Here is a 14,621-nt window from a genome sequence, read left to right as displayed (position 1 = left end):
TGTGTGTGTGTGTGTGTGTGTGTGTGTGTGTGTAATAGAATATAGCTATATCTATCCATCCTACTGGCCCTGGTTTTCTGGAGAACCCTAATATACACTTTAATGTCAGCCTTTGAGACCCTAAGCAGAGAACCCAAGCACACCATGCTTGAATTTGACTTAGAGAACTATGAGCTAATAAATGGATATTATTTTAAACTGTGTTTGTGGTAATTTGTTAAATAGCCATAGAAAACTAAATATAGCATGTAATAATATGTGTTGAACCAATAACATTTTATTATTCAATCCTTTCAAAATAATTGATATTTTTATTGTCATGAATGATTTTATATTTAATAAAAGATTCAATTTCTCTATTTCCTGAACTATATTTTTGTTTCTTGTCAAATGCATAGTATTATTTTTCAGTTTTACAAGATTAAAAGACAGTTATTTGATAATTTAGAGACCTATTCAGTACAATGTCTCGTTTCTTAGAATTAAATCATATTTACATTTTCATTAAAACTTTTGTTAGTCAATGATGTGTTTGAGTCTTGAAATTTAATGTCTAAAGACAGGCTTAGATTTCAGGCTTTTTCACAATCTGAGGTCAAATGTATTTTTTTCCACACCACTGGCTACTAATGACAGCTATTCCATTTTTAGTTTGGGAGATCACAATTTGAAAATGATTGAGCATGGCAAATTAGAGCACATATGCATAATAGGTTTTCACCTACCACCTACTTTCCGAATTCCCATCTATTCTGCACAGCCTCACTAACAGGCAAGTGTTACATTTTAATCACACTTTCTAACACAAGCTTTTCCTTTTTCTGTTGAAAAATAAATTAGGTCTTCTTCCCATCTGCATATCCTCTCATAAGAAGTAAGTGCTATCCTAGTATTTTTATGTTAATTCAAAATGAAAACCATCATTCCTTAACCTTTTTTTTTTTTTTTTCAATCTTCACAAAATCTACAAGTAACTTTTGGCTTATTACTCAGACTGAGAAATATTTGATGCTAATAGCTAAATGTAAAGATCAATTAGAGAAAGATTTAAATGTTCAGTATCATATGGAAGAGACAAGATAAAATATGATAGGAGGTGGCTGAACTCTTTTCACCATTTGCCAGAGAATTAAAAATCTGTTATTACTGGTTTAATTGTTCTTCTGGTTGTCAACTATTTATATAAAATCTTGAAATTTAAAAAATAAAAAGATTCACACTAAAGATGGACACAGAGGCAGATTCTATTAGATTTATTTTTTTTAATGTTTATTTATTTTTGACAGAGATAGAGAGAGACAGAGCATGAGCGGAGGAGGGGCAGAGAGAGAGGGAGACACAGAATCAGAAGCAGCCTCCAGGCTCTGAGCTGTCAGCACAGAGCCTGATGCGGGGCTCAAACCCACGAGCTGTGAGATCACGACCTGAGCCAAAGTTGGATGCTCAACCCACTGAGCCACCCAGGCACCCCGAAGATTTCTTAAACCAGATACTACTCTTTTATTCAGTTAATATTTCTGACAAACTGCTGTTCATAGTTCTTAGTTTTCTTGGTTGACTGCCTATGAGAACAAAGTAAATGTTTTTCTCTGGATAACAATTACTACCAAGTGGGAAAATTTCTCCTTTTCACATTAAAAAAGTAGTAAAATTGTAGAATATGCAGCTAAAAGGAGACAGCAATTTTTTTTTCCTGAGAGTTGATTAAAAATAAAAGCAGAAGTCTCACTCAAGGAATATTATTTGCTTGACTGTACTATCATCTGATGTGATTTTACCTGTGAGATGATAAGTGTTACAAAAAGTGGACAAAAAGAAGGTCAGAGGTCTTGTTTTCAACTACAGCAGTGAGGCATGTTAAGATATACATTATGTGAACTTGCTTTATTCCTGACTGTATTCCTGTGTAATTTTCTCTCCTTTATCTTCCCTGGAATCCTGCTTTGCTCTCTTCTTACATGTTCTTTCTCCAAGCCTCTTAGTAAACTACCTTTTTAAAAAAAATTTTAATGTTTATTTATATTTTTGAGAGAGAGACAGAGTGCAAGTGGGGGAAGGGCAGGGAGAGAGGGAGACACAGAATCTGAAGCAGGCTTCCAGGCTTTGAACTGTCAGCACAAAACCCCATGTGGGGTTTGAACTCACAAACTGTGAGATCATGACCTGAGCTCAAGTCGGACGCTCAACCGACTGAGCCACCCAGGCACCCCTACTAAACTTCTTTAAATGCTTTTTTGGAATAGGTGAAAGGAAAAAGTCTTTATTCTTCCTGGGTAGGCAATACAAATTAATGGGGAGACACCTTAATTATCAGGCTATTGATATTTATAAACTTTAAACATTTTGCTTATGTATTTTTTTTCTCCATGGGGTTGTTGCTAATGAGTTATCCACCAGTAAGATTGATTAAAAATACTCAAGCAGTTTATTACAAAAAGGAAAAAAAAATCTATTTACTCTTTAAGATCAGGTGTTTGGAGAGGTTTTTTTTTTTTTTTTTTTGTTTTTTGTTTTTTTTTTTTTTTGGTGTGTGCTTGCTTTTGTTTTTGGCTAATACCTGAAAAACCTTAATTTTCAGGGGGAAATACACCAACTATATTATAAAAATTTGGATGACAAAATTAAACATATTCAAAGAAAGCATAAAAATCATGCTTTAAACAGAACTACCAAGTTTAAAGTAGAAAAAAAAAGTTACACTGAGCAAAATTTGAGTAGTGAAGCTCTGAACTTCAGTTTCTCTATTTATATAATGAAGGTGGTTGGAAAGAAAAATATTGAACTTTATCGCGTTCTGAAATTCCCCGACTGCTAATCAGTTTATTCTTCTGACAATTTAATATGTTGAAAAAGTGAACTTGTTTAACTCATTCTTTTATAGCTTGAACAAGTTCTCTGACGGGTCTTTGTTATAGTTTCCCTGTAGCAGTAAAAGTGAAATAAAAATAAAGTTAAAAGACATAATTCTACAGAACAATAAAATCTGGGATCCATTTGTAGCTATGATAAAGACTGTTTTACATGTATCTACAATCAATAAAAGGAGGAAAAAAAATCTCTGGAAGTTCAAGGCTCTAGAATCACGCCTACAAGCTCAGACAGTCTGGCTGAATTTATATGAAGCAGAAACTGCATAAAGTTATGAGAGCCATTACAGAAAAAGTTCCATTAGTCTTTTAGCTGAAATAAACTTCAGGAGACAAAAATACAGTGTGGACTAGGAAGGCAAGGGGGTTAAGGGAGTGAAGATGAATTTTTTAGTGGAAAGAATGAAGTATGATATTTGGGAAGCTAAGTAAGTAAGCCTGAATGGATACTGGAACAGGTCGGCAAGCTTCTTGATTGAGAAAGTGAAAAATTGCTTGCCAATCCTAGGGTTAGAAATGCCTTGTGTGCTCTGGGAGGTCTTTTGATTATCTTATCTCAGAGGTTCAATTTGTAGTGAATGAATAATCTTATCATTTAAGGTTTTTGATTATTAACAAAAGGAAATTTTATCTGAGGAAAACAATGGCTTTTTCATGGAAAGCAATGCAGCATTAGATCACCTCATGTAAAGAAACCAACAAAAAAACAACTTTTAAATTATTTCCCAGAATACCAAGCTGCAGTATTTGGGGAAAATGGGAATTAGGACTTTTAAGAATCTATTTTGAGAACTGCCAGCAAACAATGAGGGTCCTTGATTTAGCAATTTGGATAACAATTATTTTTTTCAATTAATACTCAAATCTCTGCTAAAACGCCATTTCTTCTGAAGACTATTTCCTGGCTAATGCTTTTTCCTAAAACATAACTCCTGGCAGAAGTTTCTATCCTTTAATTGCAACCTAATTCAAACCCTCTATTAGCACTTCCTTCTCAGAAGTGTAATTGTTTCTTACACGGCCATATCTAAGATTTATGTTATTTAAGAGGAAGTAGCCATATCTTATTAAAATCTCTGTTTTCATTGCATGAACCTTATGCTAGTTACTTATAGGTACTTAGTAGTTAATGAGCAAATGAATGATTACCAATACAAACAAGCATTTGTCAATCCAAGGCTTATCGCAATTTATATGTAAGAGCTTAGTCTCATTGGACATTCTGATTTATTTTTTGACTAAAAAAATTATTTGGTTTGAGATAAAATTCTAATAACTTCCAGAAACCTTGGATGCTTATCAAAATTATCCATGGAATATTTAGAGATTGACTTATCACCTAATTGATAAATCTAAATTCTTGCCTAATCCGTTCTTCATTGCTTAATACACATGTAGTAGACAGCTGTGTGAATCTTAAAAGTTGAATTTATTATGGACTTCTGAAATGTCTATTTCCAACTGCATGCTTTAATTTTGCCCTGTGGTTTAAAGATTTATCAAGTGCATTTTCTGAATGCCTAGAAAAGGCCTAGCACACTGAAATTGTCTTAATATTAATTATAATAAACTCTTTAAATTTAGGTAATATAATTTTCAGTTCTATCAGGTGATTAAAGTTTAATTCTATTTCCTAAGATTACTGACATATGTTTACATGGGAAAGGGTATTAATGTTTATCAAACTTAAAGTCTAAGAATTTAAAACGAGGCTGTTACTCTATGTAAATTTATATCCAGGGTTACATGTAAGGTCAACCATACAGTAATGTGCCTGGGCAGTTATTCCTGGAAGGTATGTGATTCTTCATCCTGACCAAATTTTATTTATCATTAATTTTATTTACCATGAAAGCTAGGAGAATATTCTTAAGAAAACCAGAAACTATAAATGGACCAGAAAAACCTGTATATTGTAATTAATGACAGCATTCCAATATATTGGGATCAGACAGTCATGTTTGCAGATACTGGTTTTGTCACAGAGTTAAGTTATTTAAATCTATACATCTCAGTATCTTGATCTACAAAATTCAAGATGCATTCTTCATAACAGAAATAACCCTCAACAAACGTCAGATGTTATTACTACTTTACTGCCTAGCTTTTCTTTTTTCTCTCCTACCTTGTGTTTACCAATCTTTTTATTTTCTCTTATTCTTACTTTTTTTTTTTTCATTTTGTGTTTCTACCTCCTTGGATTTGATGGCAATTCTGTTATTCACTGCCATTCCTCTCCAAATCGAATTTGAATTAAATATTTACTCCAAATAAGATACAAAACTAAAAAAAGAGACCTTATCTTCCATTTCTTTCCCTATCTCCCTAATCACAAGGTCTCTGTCCCTCTTACTCTCCCCCTTCCCTCATTTACACCCTAATTAAAGATTAGCAAATAATTTTGATATATAAAAGGACAGATTTAAAATTAATGAAGCTATCAAAGAATATTTAATGCATATGAGAAAATGAAAAAATAATTGAAAGATGTACTGAACAAAAAATTTAAGGAGCCTGAGAACAGTTTTCAAATTTTAACATGTTTATGTTGCAGGAAAAACAATGGCCAAATCAATGTCAGGAAAAGAGATGGGTTCAATATAAAAAATGAATTTATAGACTCGAGTTATGACAATGAAGCAAGCATTGATTTGGGGAAAGTGGCATCAGTAGTCAGAATTTTAGCTTTATCTGAATCATAGCCATGTCCAATGCAAAGAGTAATTTGTTATCTGTCATTCTCTGTGCTTCTGGTCCATGGTGAGTCCCAACATTAGAGAGACCATATTTAAGAGTAAGAAACAAACAGAATACTTCCAAATTATATGAAACAAAGATGTTTCCACATTGCATCTTCTTTCTTCTATACTACAGAAATTGTGTTGGCCTATCTTTCTAGGCAAATAAAACCCACAAGAAGTCCATCAAACTTTATGGGGTGAGGTTATGGAAAAGTTCCTGAAGCACTGTGCTAACTGAATTGTATTAGGGTTTTGGGATGGCTGTTCTCAGGAAACTCCAGTGTGATTCCACCACTGGCTTTTACCCATCTTATCTAATCAGAATTACATCTTAGAAAAGTGCTTTGCTAATCTTATTATCTGAAGCTATAATATAAAGCTTTCCACTGACATAGGACATTAACTTCTCCTATATCCATTACAGCTTTGTTGCTTGATAACAATCTACTTATCTTTGTATTTTTTGGAGAAAAGATTTTTATTGTCTAGCCATCTCAATCCTAGCATTATGGTGAAAATGGAAAGATGAAAACAAAGTACAGTAAACTCAATATTACTAAAATATATACTTAGGTAAACTTCTGTTTAACAGAATGAAAGGTGGTCAGAAGAACAGTGAGTGCTTTGAAGAGAGGAAGTAGTGAATCTTTCAACTAAATACAGTGTTTCATAAGTTGACTTTGTGAAAATCAGCACATCAGAGCAATATCAGACACTTTATTCTGCTCTGAAATTTTAGCACTTTTAGGTCCCTACATTGTTCCTGGCCAAATATAAAAGGTGGGAAAATAAAAGACCATTGACCTTCCAAACCTTTACCTGTAAATTTAAGGTACAAGCAAAGGTCAACAACAGTTTCTTTAGGCTTAGAGGTAATTCTTGACAAGTTCAAAAGATGTCAGTGTGAAAAATATGTGAGAGCTCCTATTTTATTGAATTTACTGTGGTGCAGTAAGACTTTCATTCCTGGAGATACCTGAAAGAAAACTGGAGTCCCTGACACAAAAAACTTTTAGGGTTTAAAATTTGGACGTTGTGAGTCAAACACAATCATAATTTAAAACTGTATATGAATGTGAGAAAAAATATGAAATAGTTGAGTAGTATGTATTTATGATCCTGTCTCATCCTGACATTTCTATGAGATGTTGTCCCTGGTTTCAGAAGTACCTGAGAAAAGAGAAAAGGGGTAGGTAATTTATCCAAGATAACAGAACTAAGAAAACATGAGACAGAGTCTGAAATCAAGATGGTGAGGGAGATAAGCAGACTGTGAAAAAGAAACTCATTTAGGTCATTCAAAGGCATCAGTGTTTTCTCAACAGATAAACACAAAAGTTCCATAAGAGAAACATCTTCATTAAAAAGGCAATTGAAAATTTCAAATTTTGCAATAGACCATTTTCTCTAAGTGTGTTTTGAAATGTGTCGCCAAAAACGTTTTTAAAGTAAAAAATTAGCATTTTTTCTAACCTTGTTAGGGGCAGTAGCAGTAAGATACCAGCTCATGTTTATTATGTCCAGCAGACCCAAGGTACACAGGAGCCCAGTGTCTTCAGGCACTGGCACCATAGCCCCTGCAGGTCATCCAAGGTAAGTGTCAACAAGGAGAATCCCCTGCTTCCAAGATGAGCCCCCCACTCCTATCTCTTCTCCCCAAGCCCGCAGCCGGAGCTGGTTTCCAGCCCTAGAAGAACCTGCCCAACTCCAGCCTGTGGTAATTCAGCAGGGATGGCCACGATGTGAGCACTACATTGGTGGAAGCAACAAAGACCTCCAGACACAGACAAGACCCAAAACACTGGAACTCATGCTCCATAACCATCCTCCACTTCTGCTCCAGCTTCTGTAGGCAGAACTTCTGGTGAAAAAGCCAAAGGGCTCCTAGGTCCCCAAAGCAGGTGAAGAGGATTTGTGTATCATCTAAGATATATGGAAACTGATTTGTTTTTTCCTTCAACTGACAGCAATTCCTCAACCTCTTGAGAAGCTCCACAATTTTTAGTAAATACTGTTGTTAGTAGGCTTTCCTCCCGATGTCCCCCCGAATTCTGCTTCATGAAAATTCAAAGCAAAATCCTTAATACCTGTCCTTTACAGAAACAGGGAGTATTTGCTCTATGAATTTTTTCAGTTCTTTCATATACAATGCATACTGAGGAAAATTTACTTTTTCCTTAGTTATTATGCATCTCTATCTAGTCTTAAGATTGTATAGCTTTTAATTTTAAGCTTCTCTAACAACTAGTTCATATTATTCTTTTCAATAATGTAGACTTACATATTTAATTTCAAAATACTATATCACTATCATTTAATATATGACTCCTATCATTTAGTATATAACTCTCTGTCTCTAATCTTAATGTTTCTGGAAACGAGTAAGTAATTCCATATCTTTAAATTTATAATCTTTAATCTCAAAGATGATACCATGTATTTTATTCTGCGGAAGTCAACTTACTCTGGAAAGACCATTCTACAAATTTTACTGCTCTGCAGTAGCAGGGCTACATAAGTACAAGTACTACAAATGTTGAATTCTGTGGAACCACAAAAGACCCTGAAGAGTGAAAGCAACCTTAAAGAAGAATGAAGCTGGAAACATCACACTTTTTGACTTCCAGCTATGTTGCAAAGTTTTAGTAATCACACAGTATGATATTAGTATGAAAACAAACCAATCGATAATGGAACAGAATAGACAGACCGGCGGTAAGCCCACACATATACGGACAATTTGTTCCTGAGAAAGAAACGAAAAATATAAACTGGGAAAAGTTTATTAAATAGTCATTAAATATTATAGTCATTAATATTAATTATTAATATTAAATATTAATTATTTATTTTAATAATAAATAATCTTTACTATTTAACAATATTTAATAATATTATTATTAATTAATTAAAATATAATTATTAAATAATTAATATTTAATAATATTTAATAATAAAATTAAATATTAAATATTAATAGTCATTAAATAAATGATGTTCAGAAAACTGGACAACCACATGCGAAGAAGTGTAACTGAACTCCTTACACCAAACACAAAAATGAACTCCAAATGGATTAAAGACTTTAATGTGAGTCCTGAAACCAGAAACCTCCTAGAAAATATTGGGGGAGAACTCCATGACATTAGTTTTGGCAATGATTTTTTGGATTTAACACCAAAAGCAAAGCAAGAAAAGAATAAAGAAAAAAAAAAAACTGTAACTACAGCCAACTAAAAAGATTCTATGCAGCAAAGGAAACCACCAACAAAATGAAAAGACAACCTACAGAATGGGGACAACATATTTGCAAATCATATATAAGGTGTTATAGCCAAAATATATAAAGAATTCATAAGACTCAATAGGAAAATAAAAACCAAGTTATGAATGGGCAGAACTGAATAGATGTTTTCCCAACGATGACATAACATATGGCCACCAGGTACATGAAAAGGTGATAAACATCGTTAATAATCACGGAAATGCAAATTAAAACCACAATGAGAGACCACGTGAGACCTGCTAGAATGGCTCAAATCAAGAAGATCACAAACGTTTTAGAAAATGTGGAGGAAAGGAAACCCTTGAGCACTGTTGGTGGGAATGTAAATTGGTCACCACTATGGAAAACAGTACAGAGGCTACTCAAAAGTTAAAAATAAAACTATGATATGGTCCAGCAGTTTCACTTCTGGGTATACATCCAAAGGAAATAAAATCAGAATATTATGATATTTGCAATCTCATGTTCATTAGAGCATTATTCACAATATCCAAGATATGGAAAGAATCTAAGTATCTATTGATGGATGGAAGGATAAAAAAAATATATGGTACATTTATACAGTGATTATTCATCCATGAGAAAGAAGGAAAATATGTTATTTGAGCCAACATAGATGGACCTTGAAGGTATTATGCCAGGTTAAATGAGCCGAAGACAAATACTGCATGGCATCACTTATAAGTGCAATATAATCAAAAGTCAAACTCATGGAAACAGAGAGTAGAAAAGAGGTTGCCAGGAGCTGGGAAGTGGCGGAAATATGGAGAGGTTAATAAAGGGTATACACTTTCAATATAAGGTGAGTAAGGTCTGAGGATCTAATGTAAAACTATAGGACTACAGTTTTATATGATATATAGTCAACTATGATGAGTATAGTTGGTAATACTTTATGTACAACAGTAATTCACTAAGAGTAGAACTTAAATGTTCTCACAAGAAGAGATTCACAAATGTAATTCTGTTCAATTTGGTGACACTGGTTTATTAATTTCCTACTGCCACTTAGCAAACTGTCACACAGTTAGGCACTTAAAAGTGCATACATTTATTATCTCAGTTTCTGTAGGTTAAAACAGGCATGGGTTAGTTAGGTTCTCTGCTCCATCCTAGAAGGCAACAATCAAAAATTTCACCAGGTTGTATTCTCATCTAGAGGCTAAACTTGTGAAGAATCTGCTTTCAAGCTCATTCAAGTTGTTGGTAGAATTGATTTCCTTGCATCTCTAAGACCCAGGACTTCTGTTTCTTGCTGGCTGTTGCCTTTGACTTCCTTAGGTCCTAGAAGCTGCCCATAGTCCTATGCCTTGGCTCTTCTTTCTTGGTAGTTTCTAATATGGCTGTTTTGTTTCTTTAAGGCCACTCGTTCCAGTCAGCTAAGATAGTGTCTTATGCAAAAAACGTACATAACTTAGCTTCTATTTTAGTTTTATTACAGGAACAATAAACTTGTAATTTGCTCCATTTTGCATTTATTCATATCTTGAGGTCTTCTCTTCTTGTAGCAAAACATATTTTTGATATTCAGTTATGGTTTCATCTACAATCCTATTTGGTTTTCTTACAAAAAGGGAGAATGAGAGAGAGGAAGCTCTACTGCTAGCAACTGCAGCTTTCAGAATAACAAAGATAGGCATTGAAAGGCTTGGCTGGATTGCCATCAGTAGCAAAAACAAAGCATTATTTATGAAGCCTGCCTGGCTACAATTTTCCAATGGTAATTTCTATTCCCTGACTCATTCCTCTTTTAGCATACACATTTAATGAAAACATTATGGAACAAAATCCAAAAGCAATCCGATACCAAAGCACACTTAAGTATTGCTTAGCAGGATGAAAAATGTGGTAAGAACACATCACTGTGACTGGGATATTAATGGGACAAGCCGTGGCTTCAGAGTGGCTGTGGGTGTAGAACGTGGCACACCAGGTAAACAAAGTAGCAGTCTTTGCTCTTGGACCACACAGAAAACCACACCCCTGTGTACTTGTCAGGCTAAGTCTTCCCTCCTTTTCAGTAAAGCAGTAGCGTTTGTACTTGGAAGCAGTTTCCTTGTGGAAATCGTCACGATGGACCAGACGGCTGAGGTAATAATGTAACCAGGGTTACTGAACATTACACTGCTTGCATTAGCAAGGAGATAATATAATCAATCCACAAATACTTTCTGAATTCTTATTAAATGCAAGACACATGGCACATGGGCCTATAATCAGAGGAGATAATGCAAATGACAGTACCTTGTAAACTGTAAATCTCTGTTAAAATGTGAGTTATGATTATTTAGAATAATATAACTCATTATTTATATTATTTTCCAGCCTGACCTCTAAGTGGGAAGACAGTGCTTTTATTCTGTTGAGAGTGACCCAGAATTATCTGGATTGAAGTACATTTTGGTTACAATAAAGCATCCTGGAAACTGTTTCAAGAGTTTAGCGGTGATGGATGCTAATTAACTTTATTACAGTAATCATTTCACAATATTTCAAAGTGAAAACATTATTCTGTACATCTTAAGTTTATAGGTTATATGTGTCAATTACATTTAATAAAACTATTTAAAAAAAAGGGTTAATAGAAGGCAGGTCAAATTCTTAGGAAAGTACCTGCAAGATTCCTTTATTTTCACTATGTAATTAGCAAGATAAAGGGTCTTTGCTCCCCAGTGAATAAATGGACTAAGAGAGAGAACAGTGCATTTGTAGATGACCAGTACTGTAGACTAATCTACTTTATTAAACAATGTTTTCAATTAAAGGTGTTTTTCTGCTATGCAAAGTGCTATAGGCCTCAGTACCATCATGTTATCAGTACATTTACCTTTGATTATAAACGTGTAGCCTGGCATAACATTGGTGCATTTTATACATAGAGACATTAAGAAATGTTTTTTATACATTTCACCGGTTATGAAAGGGAAGTTATGATTTAGCCTTAAGCCAACTTCCCTGCCTTGGGCTGCAGGCTTTTTTTCTTATTTTCTATTTCTTTATCATTTACTGAGCAGCTTCTGTTATTCTTCGTTTCTCTTCCACGAATGGAGCCCTGGACTCAAGGCAATATATTCAAGAGAGAGCACTAATCCCAGTTACTTATTAAGCGGGCTTTGAATGCTTATAATTCAACGCCATCTCTTTTGACTTGTCAGTTTCGTGTTTCCTTCAGCTGGAGGGCATATACAGGGAATCCCCCCCTTTTTTTTTCTTTCTTTCTTCTTTTTCTTCTCCTTTTTTCATTCTGCTTTGCAGTCAGCACCAATAATAACAGAACATAGACAACCAACGGCTTCCAACCCAGATGGTTTCTGGTGCTGCCTTCATGTTCTTAAGTGAAGGAGAGTGAGACTTTGCAAACCATTATAATATCCTTCCAATCTGTGCATTGCCATTTTGATGCTAATGCAGTATTCCTAAAGAATATTCCCCAAACTGCTAGTTGCTAAACAGATGCATTCTCCTGACATTCCCCTTCAATTCATAGGGAGTTTTGAATTTAAAGATACATAAAATAGTCTCCTTGCAGTGAAGGCACTTGCTTCTCTGTTTGCCAGTTAGCATTGCATACTTTTAAGGAAACCTTAATGTGTCTTGATTTTAAACTTAATTTCCACCTTCTTTATAATATTGCCAAGCTAATAATCAAGATACCATATTTTAGTACTTGGATATTTTTATTTTTTTTATGTAGAAGGTGCTTGGAGCTTAATTAATATCCTTTGAATCCTCAAGGAACCTAGCATACTTGAGCCCAAAGCACATTGGGACTGAGATTCACCTCTTCAAAATAGCCTCATTTTACCCACCTATCCACCTATACAGAGATCATTTGGCCAACATTGTGCAACAAGTCCTGAAAATCTGAAGTTTTCATTTGAGAGACTCTTACAACATGAGTGATTCCATGGTTATTTGGCATTCTTCTCAGAATATCCTGATATTGTGTGGAAAGTTCTTGATCAAGAGTGGTTAAGTATTGAATGCCATATGAAGAAAGCCACCAGACAAGGGTAGGTAACTCCAAGCTCACTGCCTACACACAGAAGATTAAAATTTAGAAAGAAATGAACTTTCCCAGGATAATCTACTTAAAAATAAAAATATGGTTTGATGGTGCATTTTGTACAGTTATTCCACAGTGTAGTGTAGTCCCTTTAATTAAGAACCATAGTGCTAATATGGGTGACAGAGATAATGATAGCAGAGGAAGCATTTTTGTTTTAAACCAGTTAATATTAAGCTAAATTTCGACAAAATGAAATAAAGCTTAATAAATCCAACATAAGAGAAATGTAAATACAGACTTTTTTTCCTTCTCAGGTAAAAGTCAAATAAGCACGCATAGGGCTTATAGGTTGAACTACAGGGTCAGGAACTCAAAGACACCTACAATTCCATTGTATGACCTTAACATCATGTCAAAGACTATAGCATCTGCGTTATAAGCATCAGGGTAGAAGGGACAGAAGGCAACAATGTGTGTGTGTGCTAGCTGTCTCTTGAGAATGCTTTCTGGAAGTAACTGTACTGCAAAACAACACTTTTTTTTTTTATATTATTTATTTTAAGAGAGACCGAGAGAGAGAGGGAGAGAGGGAGAAAGCAGGGAAGGGGCAGAGAGAAGGCGAGAGAGAATCCCAAGCAGACTCCACGCTTTCATCACAGGGTCCCACGTGGGGCTGGGTGCCGTGAACCCTGGTCATGACATCATGACCTGAGCTGAAGTGAAGAGTCAGACAATTAACCTACTGAGCCACCCAGTTGCCCCCAGACCACTTTGTTTTTAATGATTCATTGTCCACACCATACTACCTGGGTGTATCTAGCTGCAAAGGAGTTGGGGCAATGTGGTCTTCAAGATAAAAATTGAAAGATCCTATTCTTATGGAAGACAGAGAGAATAAATTACTGCAGAACAACACCAGCCATAACTGAGAACATATGAAATAAATAGTGACACTTGAAGAAGAAGAATGTACGAATGTCTCCTGAAATGTTATCCAAAATTTATAACAATTTTAAATATATTTTAATAACATGTTTAAAATAATTAAATCCTATCTGAATTCTTGCTATAATAAAACTGTGTGATTTAAAAAAGAGTCGCCATTGTTATAATAGAATTAGAATATTTCAAGCAAAATATAAATTTCAGATAGGTTGATAAAGTTATTATGGCATTTCAGAGGCATTAAATACAACTTGAGTAAAAAAATTAAAATCATTTAAAAAATGTAATTTCTCCTAGAGGCTGAGAGAAATGTGCTATTCCAACACGGTCCGTGAAGATGACAATTTGATTAATTTTAATGAGAATTTTCAACTTATTAATCAAAGGAGAAAATTATTTGGTAAAATTAGTAGATTTAATTGGAGAGGCAAGAATAGAGGTAGGCTGAGGGTTGGGTTAGAAGACTAACCATTTAGGGGTGCCTGGGTGGCTCAGTTAGTTAAGCATCTGACTTGAGCTCAGGTCATGATATCAGTGTTCATGAGTTCGAGGCCTTTGCTGACAGCTCAGAGCCTGGAGCCTGCTTCAGATTCTGTGTCTCCCTCTCTCTCTGCCCCTCCCCCATTCACACTCTGTCTCTATCTCTCTCAAAAATAAATAAACACTAAATCAATTAAAACAAAAAGAAGATTGACCATTTACTAGCAGTGTATTCTTAGGCAAAATAATTAAATATCCAAGCCTCAGTATTCCTATCTCTAAAATGAGAATTA

Source organism: Neofelis nebulosa, chromosome 1, assembly GCF_028018385.1.
Source record: "Neofelis nebulosa isolate mNeoNeb1 chromosome 1, mNeoNeb1.pri, whole genome shotgun sequence".
In the NCBI taxonomy this organism is placed as follows: Eukaryota; Metazoa; Chordata; class Mammalia; order Carnivora; family Felidae; genus Neofelis; species Neofelis nebulosa.
The sequence above is the reverse complement of the archived record's forward strand: the minus strand, read 5'-3'. Positions refer to the sequence as shown.